We start from the raw sequence: 8,853 nt of genomic DNA, 5'->3' as shown, positions 1-8,853 counted from the left end.
CATCCTAACGGCTGGGCCGAGGAGAGACCCCCGATATGGGCTGTGAGACGACCCCTGGGATGGGCCCAGTGGCATCTTCACAGCTGAGTTGAGGGGCATCCTAATGGCTGGGCCAAGGAGAGACCCATGGGGTGGGCCGAGTGGCATCTTCACTGCTGACTTGAGGGGCATCCTAACGGCTGGGCAGAGGAGAGACCCCCGGGCTGGGCTGTGAGACGACCCCTGGGGTGGGCTGAGTGGCATCTTCACAGCTGACTTGAGGGGCATCCTAACGGCTGGGCAGAGGAGTGATCCCCGGGCTGAGCTGTGAGACGACCCCTGGGGTGGGCTGAGTGGCATCTTCACAGCTGAGTTGATGGGCATCCTAACGGCTGGGCCGAGGAGAGACCCCTGGGCTGAGCTGTGAGACGACCCCTGGGATGGGCCGAGTGGCATCTTCACAGCCGAGTTGAGGGGCATCCTAACGGCTGGGCTGGCAAGCGACCCCCAGCCTGGGCTGAGGGGCATCTTCATAGTTGAGTTGAGGAGCATCCTAACGACTGGGCCTTGGGGCAACCCCCGGGCTGGGCTGAGAGGCATCCTAACAGCCGGACTGGACTGAGGGGTATCTTCACAGCTGAGTTGAGGGGCATCCTAACGACTGGGCCTTGGGGCAACCCCCGGGCTGGGCTGAGAGGCATCCTAACAGCCGGACTGGACTGAGGGGATCTTCACAGCTGAGTTGAGGGGCATCCTAACGGCTGGCAGGCGACCCCCGGGCTGGGCAGAGGGACCATCCTAACGGCTGGGCTGAGGAGCGACCCCCGGGGCTGTGTGAGGGGCGTCCTAATACCCGGCCTATGGGGCATCCTCACGGCTGGGCTGAGGGGCATCTTCACAGCTGGCCTGTGGAGTGACCACACCCACTGCATCCTTGAGCCCCGAGGGGACCATTTGGAAGGCATTGAGGGGGGACTTCCCCATCTCCCTGCTAACTAAATCAGCACCTCTGCGAAGCCCCCCACTCCACTTGGTTCCCAACACCCAGTGTCTTCCCCACTGAATTGTGTCTCATGCTTCTGTTGAAGCCAATCAATTGTATTTGAGTGCTTACTGTGTACAGAGCACTACACTAAGCACTTGGAAAAGGTCAACTTAACAGAGTTGGTTGACATTCCTTGCCCACAAGAAGCTTACAGTCTAGAGGGGGAGGACAGAGAAGCAGCGTGGCTTAATAGGAAAGAGCATGGGCTTGAGACTTAGAGGTCATGGGTTCTAGTCCTGGCTCTGCCACTTAACAGCTGTGTGACTTTGGCCAAGTCTCTTCACTTCTCTGGGCCTCAGTTACCTCATCTGTAAAATGGGGATTAAGACTGAGCCCTGCCTGGGACAACCTGATTACCTTCTCTACCCCAGTGTTTAGCACATAGTAAGAGCCTAACAAAAACCATCATTATTACTATCATGTTAATATAAATAAATTACAGATATGTACATAAGTGCTGTGGGGTTGAGGGAGTGGAGAATAAAGGCTGCAAATCCAAATAAGTGCTTAGTACACTGCATAGTGGGCACTCAAATACAACCGATTGAACCTCAGTTCTTTCCCCGGGGGGCTTATGACCATGAACATTACAATTACCACTCAGTAACCACCAGTGGCTCCTCCAGCTCAGACTGTTCCCAATTAACCAGTCATTTGTATTTATTGAGCACCAGCTGTGTGCAGACTTCTGGATTAAGTGCTTAGAGTATAGTTAAAGTAGAAGACATGGTCTGTGCCACCGAGGACCTTACAATCCAATGGGGGTGACAGACCCAAATTATTTAGAATAGCGGGGGCAGGGGAAAGAACTGCTCTACTCTGGTCATTTCAAAGGAATGACACTATAAACAGGAAAAGAAGTATAAATTAGCACATTGAGATATGGTTGTTGAGTTTATCCTCCCTGGAAAGGTTGTATTTATTGAGCCTCTATTGTGTGCATAACTGGCTTGGGAGAATCCTATAGAGATAATCCTGGCCCTCAAGAACTTCTGAAGGAGGTGGATTTTCTATAGGGCTTTGAAGACCTGGGGAATGGTGGACTAGCAGATTTGAAGTGGGGAGGGTGTTGCATGCAGGAGGAAGAATGGGGGTGAATTGAGAGCAAAGCATCGGAAGAAGGTAGCCTTGGAAGAAGCAAAGAGCGGCTTTAGGGGTGAAGAGTGGGCCTCTGAAGGAAGTTAAGTCAGAGGAGGAGAGTTGGGGGAGGGGTTTGGGGGTTTCAAGGCAACAGTCAGGAGTTTAATATGGAAAGAAATGATGGTAACCATTCAAGGTTTTGAGAACAAAATTTTAGAGAAGCAATCTGAGATGAAGAGTATAATATACACTGGAGAGGAGAGAGACTGGAGGCAGATTCAGCAGTCCAGGAGGGATATGACAAGAGCCTGTAGCAGGCTTATAGTTGTCTGCATGGAGGGGAAGAAGTGGATGTGGGAAAAGATGTGGAAGGAAAACTGGCAGGATTTAGCTGACAGATTGAATGAGAGGTGAAAGATACTGCAGACTGGAGGATGATATCAGGGCTGCTGGAGAATGGGAGGGTGACAGGAAAGTGAGGAGGAGGGGTGGGTTTGGGAGGGATGAGGAGTTCAGCTTTAGAAATACCAAACTCAGGGTGCTGAGAGGGAGATTGTCCATTAATCATTTAGCTGCTCCTCCTCCGACCTGCTGAGGATACACTTGCCTCTGGAGGCAAGAGGAAGTGTGAGATTGCAGAGATCAGCTGGGACTAATGAAATAGGTTTAGGAGTTGTATATAAATGAGCTGCAGCTGTGTGAATGAGTTCCCTGAGCAAGGGAGTATATAGTGAGAAGAATAAAGGACTCAGATCTGAGATTTTTGGGACACCCACAGTTAGGGGATGAGGCAGAAAGGAGCCAGAAGCCGAGACAGAGGAGCAACTAGAGAGAACCAGGGAAGACCCATGTCAGTGAAACCTGGTTTGAGTAACATTTCCAGGAGAAAAGAGTGGTCACTGGTATCACAGGTGGTCAAGGAGGATGGGACAGTGATGATAATGGAGTCTCCCATCAGGAAGGATGAACGAATCTAGATCCTAAGACTTCAGCACCATTGACAGCTTAAGTTACCACAGCATAATGCCACATAGTGCCATGACTTGGCAGGCAGTTGCCTTTGTAGGTGCTATCTTTGCTCCTCTTATTAGCTGTTTTGCCTGACTCCAAACAGAGTTGAATCCAGTAGACTTGACTGGGAGGAGATCAGTCAATCAGTGTTATTTGAGTGATTACTGTGTGTAGAACACCCTACTAAGCACTTGGGAGACTACAGTACATAGAGATGGTAGATACTGTCGTGAGGCCCAACCTTCCTGGATCAGGGGGAGCCCCGGTGACCTATAGTAGAGTCAAACCACACCATGGTTACTGTGGAAAGTTTTTTACTTAGTTTTGCCAACGTGCAAGGGGGTGTCACATACAATTACACACACTCACTCACTCCAGTGGTCTAACACCAGTCTGCTGGTTGAGGGAGCCCAGACTGCCAGTGCTTCTTCTGCTGCTTCCAAGTGCTGCTCTCCACGTGCTTCCTTCTCCTCTGCATTGCTTCTCTCCTGGTGCTTCCCGCTGTATGCTTCAGCATGCCTCTGTGCTGCTTCCTGACAGTACAGAATGAGTGCCTTTTATCCACCTCAGGTGTTGCAGCTGGGGCTTACATGGCAGTCATTGATTGGTCCAGGCCCATTACCAGGTAGAGCAGGGAGACATGGCCACGCTTCACTCCATGCTCTGCCCCCAAAGGCCAGCAATCACCTGTCTCAGGTAGATCTCATTAGTGTCTTCATAGTCTCGTCCTTGTTGTTTGAGGAATTCATTGTCATTCAATTACATTTATTGAGCGCTTACTGGGTGCAGAGCATTGTACTAAGCGCTGGATCACTGTAGGAATCACAGACAGTCACTAGTAAGGCAGCTTATTGTGGGCTCGCCACAGATACAATGCCTGCCTAATTCAGACTGTGAGCCCCATGGTGGACAGGACCTATTTCCAACCTGATTTTGTATCTACCCCAGCACTTGGAACAGTGTCTGGCACACAGTAAGTGCCTAACAAGTACCATTAAAAAAAGGGAGGCTACAGTCCAGAGACATTAAAATAAATTACAGACTGGGGAAATGGGAGAGTTTAAGGATATGTCTTTGAGTGCTGAGGGGCTGGGAAGGGTTGAATATCAAGTGCTTAAGGAGTACAGATCCAAGTGCATAGGTGATACCAAAGGGAAGTTCAATAGGGGAAATGAGGGCCTAGGTGGGGAAGGCTTCTTGGAAGAGATGTGATATTGAAGGTAGGGAGAGTGGTGGCCTGTTTTATATGAAGGTAGAGGGAGTTCCAGAACAGAGGAAAGACGTGGGCATGGGATCGGAGGCAAGGCACACGAGATTGAGATACAGCAAGTACGTTGGCAATAATAATAATGGCATTTATTAAGCGCTTACTATGTGCAAAGCACTGTTCTAAGCACTGGGGAGGTTGCAAGGTGATCAGGTTGTCCCACAGGGGGGCTCACAGTCTTAATCCCCATTTTACAGATGAGGTAACTGAGGCACAGAGAAGTTAAGTGACTTGCCCAAAGTCACACAGCTGACAACTGGTGGAGCTGGGATCTGAACCCCTGACTTCTGACTCCAAAGCCCATGCTCTTTCCACTGAGCCACGCTGCTTCTCTCTTTAGAGGACCAAAGCATGCGGGCTGGCCATTGTAATAAATCAGTGAGAAGCAGAGTGGCTTAGTGGAAAGATCACGGGCTTGGGAGTTAGAGGTCATGGGTTCTAATCCTGGCTCTGCCACTTAGCTGGGTGACTTTGGGCAAGTCACTTAACTTCTCCGTGCCTCAGTTCCTTCATCTGTAAAATGGGGATTAAGACTGTGAGCCCCACTTGGGACAACCTGATTACCTTGTATTTGCCCCAGTTCTTAGAACAGTGGTTGGCACATAGTAAGTGCTTAAATACCATAATTATTATTGTTATTATTATTATTATCAACAAGGTAAGATAGGAAGGGGTGAGTTGATTGAATGCTTTAAGGCCAGTGGTAAGGAGTTTCTGTGTGACGAAGAGGTGGATGGGCAACTACTGGAAGTTCTTGAGGAGTGGGGAGTTGTGGACTGGACTGTTATTTGGAAAATCGATCTGGGCAGCAGAGTGAACAAAGTATGGACTGGAATGGGGAGAGACAGGAGGTAGAGAGGTCAGGAGACTGCTGCATTTGTCAAGGTGGGGTGTGATGACTGTGAGCCTGTTGTTGGGTAGGGACCGTCTCTATATGTTGCCGACTTGTACTTACGAAGCACTTAGTACAGTGCTCTGCACACAGTAAGCGCTCAATATTGCTTGGATCAACATGGTAGCAGTTTGGATGGAGAGGACTGAAGGATTCTAGAGTTATTATGAAGGTACAACTGTCAGATTTGATGACACTGAATATGCAAGTTGAAAGAAGTTGAGGATAATGCCAAGGTTATGGGCTTGTGAGACAGAGAGGATGGTGGTGGTGGAAAAAATCCTTGGGGAGGACATGGTTTGGTGGTGAAGAAGAGGACTTCTGTTTGGCTATGTTAAGTTTGAGGTACTGGCAGGATATTCAAGTAGAGATGTCCTGTAGGCAAGAGGAAATTTGAGACTGGAGAGAAGCAAGGGCCGGAGAGGGCGATTTGAGAATCGTCCCCATAACAGTGGTAGTTGAAGCCATGGGAGTGGATGAGTTCTCCAAGGGGGAAGGTTCAGATGAAGAATAGAAGGGGACCCAGAATTGAGGTTTGAAGGACTCCCACAGAGGGAGGGAGGCCGAGGAGGTGTCAGTGAAAGAAACTAAGGAGCAGCCAGAAAGATGGGATAACCAAGAGAGGATAGTGTCAGTGAAACCACGGTTAGAGTAGTGTTTCTAGGGGGAGGTGGTCAGAGACAGGCTGAGAGGTTGAGGAGGATTAGAATAGTGTAGAGACCACCGAATTTGGCAAGAACGTTGTAATTGGTGACTTTAGGGTAATTTCTGTGGAGTGAAGGGGGAAGAAGCCAGATTTCAGGGAACCAAGGGGAGAAGTGGGGGCAGCGGACATAAACAGCTCCCCTAAGTAGTTTGGAGGAATGGTAGAGGAGAGAAGGGGTGATAGCTCGAGGAAGCCAAGGGGTCAAGGGAAGTATTTTTTTTTTTAGGAAAAGGGATACATGGGTGTGTTTAAAAGCAGAGGGGAAGGAGCAGTTAGAAAGTCAGTGGTTTAGGTGGGAGTTGGGTCGGGGGGAAAAGGGGGTAAGTGTTTTGACAAGATATGAAGGGATGAGGTTGGACATGCAGGTGGAAGGGGTAGATTTTGAGAGGAGGAAGACGAGCTCCTCTTGATACTGACGGGAAAGATGGGAGAGTCAAAGAGGAGGGCAGAGGAAAGTGGGACTGGAGAGGCGTAGGGGAGATTTTGAGGAAACCATGGTTGATGGTGTCAGTTTTATCGATGAAGTACATGGCAAGGTCATCAGAGGCAAGACATGGGGAGGAGAGAGGGACGGGGTTTAAGGAGGGAGTTAAAAGTCTGAAAGAGCCGTCAAACAATGGACACAGGTGTTCAATAAGGATAGAGAAGTAGTATTGCTGGGTGGAGGACAGGGCAATGTTAAAGCAGGAGAGGATAAGTTTGAGGCAGACTTTGGAGATTACATTTTCAGTAGGGTGAAGGAGGTGAAAAATCATGGTGGGTCAAGAAGAGAGTTGGGGGAGAGGAAGTGAAGGCAGTAGGTGTGTATACCACCTGTTCAAGGTGTTTGGACAGGAGAGGCAGTAGAAAGATGGAAAAATAAGTGGAAGGCTCAGAGGTTCTCTAGAGAAGGTTTTTTAGCACCATGTAAAGGAGACTTAAACATGTCCGAAGGCAGAGGACAAGAAGCAAATGAGAAGTTAGAGGTTGAAGAATGTGTTTTTAAGAGGGGATGGAGTCCAGGGCAGGAGCCCAGGCGATAGGTTTATTGAGATCAAGAAGGGATCTCTTCTTGAGAGACAGCTGGAAAGAACGAGAAGGCGGATATGGGGGCAAGAGTGGAACTGAGGAAATTCAGACCTGATCATGGCAGTGTTATCAATAAAATAGCTGGCGAGATCATCGGGGATTAGAGAGGGAGGAAGCAGGTGGGGGCATGGAGACTTCAGGAGGAGTTAAAGGGCTTCAGTAGTTGGTGGGGGTTCTGGGCTCTGGAGTCCATTTTGGAGGTAAAGTAGCATTGCTGAGCAGAAGAGAGCTCAGGCAGGGTGAATTTGTAGGGATAAAGTTGGCCTGGATGTTGGATTTCCTCCAACAGCACTCCGCTGCATAGCTGCAGGAGCAGCAAAGTGAACTGTGTGGATGATCCCAGGGCTGTGAGTCTGTAGTATCAGATCGACGGAGGAAGAATAGGTGAGGGAGTTGAATTTGATAGAATAATGTTGAGAACATAGACTTTGGCATCAAGGGAGGGAAGAGTTAGCGGCTCTTATGCCCATATTTTTCTATTCAATTACCTCTTCTTATCTGTAATTGTTAAGTGCCCATCTCCCTCTCTAGATTGCCAGTTCCTTGAGGGCAGGGATCATGTCTGCTAATTTCACTGGACTCTCCCAAGCAATCAATACAGTGCTCTGCACACAACAGATGTTCAGTAAATACTATTGATCGCTTGAGTCCAGGTGGGGTAAGGTGGTTTGTAACCGGCGGAGAGTCTGGGGTTCCGCCGTCTCTGTGGTGGGGGCAAGAGACAGCAATGGGGGGTGGGGGAAGGTGAGATGGGTGAGGTGCCCCTTCCTGCTGATGAAGTCTGTTTTGAGCCCATGGGGGGCTGCTCTGGGGTGGAGCAAAGGGATGGGCCCAGATGGGTTGGGGGGCGCCTGGGCTGGGCCTTCCAATAGCCCGTTATGGACTGTTCTTCCCTGAATTTATCCAAATCCCCTAGGCACCTCCTGGGTCTTTCCTCCTACCCAGTTTTCATTTGCTTCCCCCACCTTGTCCCTCTCCCTCTGTAGTGAATCCCTGAGATCTCTTCCCCTCCCTCCCTCCAACCCAAACTGGCAAAGAACCGCTTCTGTTTGTTGGGCACTTACCAACCGTGCATGTCAGTGGGGGCCCCTCCCGGAGCCGTGGGAGGTGGTGAATAGCAATTCCAGGTTTGTTCCCTCCATCCGCTTTGTGATTCCACTGGCTTCATTTGTGTACCCGCTCAGCTTGCAGCTTTCCAGGCTGAAGGGTCTTTTCAGGGTCTCCTTGGCAGCCCCCTCCTCCCCCCAGATCATCCTGGCCGCTGCAGCTCTTCCCGTAGTGAGTGGTGTGGTTTCTGAGGGCTGGGGAGAGGGTGACTGCGGGGTCCACCCACCCAGTGCCTACCGGGATGCCTGCCTGGGGAACAGTTCTGGAGGCTTATGGGGAGGGATACCCTTTCTCCACCCGAGTGGCAGCCCCTCCCTCACCACCCCATCCTGCTCCTCCGTGCTTCCTACCTTGAACAGGAAGGGGGTGGGGTGGGGCATTGTAACCAGCCTGCACTGCCCGTTCTGCCAAACAGGCAGGGAGAGGCTGGAGGGGAGAGGGGGCGGCATCCAGCTGGGAGCCCCGTCGGTCTCGCCCTTTACCTGGCAGGGAAGCCGTTGGCCGGGTGGGTGTCAAGGGGAGGGGGAGCAGCAAGCTCCAACCCAACTGGGACCCCCCCTCAGTCCCCCAGACCCCAGGCTGAGTGCCGAAATGGGGCCCCATTTCTCCAGCAAGCCAGAGAGACACTATCTGGGCCGTACTGAGAGGGGACCTGGGGCAGACGAATGATAGAGACTAGGCAGGAGGGGGAACCACTA

The sequence above is a fragment of the Tachyglossus aculeatus genome, chromosome 18 (assembly GCF_015852505.1).
Source record: "Tachyglossus aculeatus isolate mTacAcu1 chromosome 18, mTacAcu1.pri, whole genome shotgun sequence".
NCBI lineage: Eukaryota > Metazoa > Chordata > Mammalia > Monotremata > Tachyglossidae > Tachyglossus > Tachyglossus aculeatus.
This window is presented reverse-complemented; position numbering follows the sequence as displayed.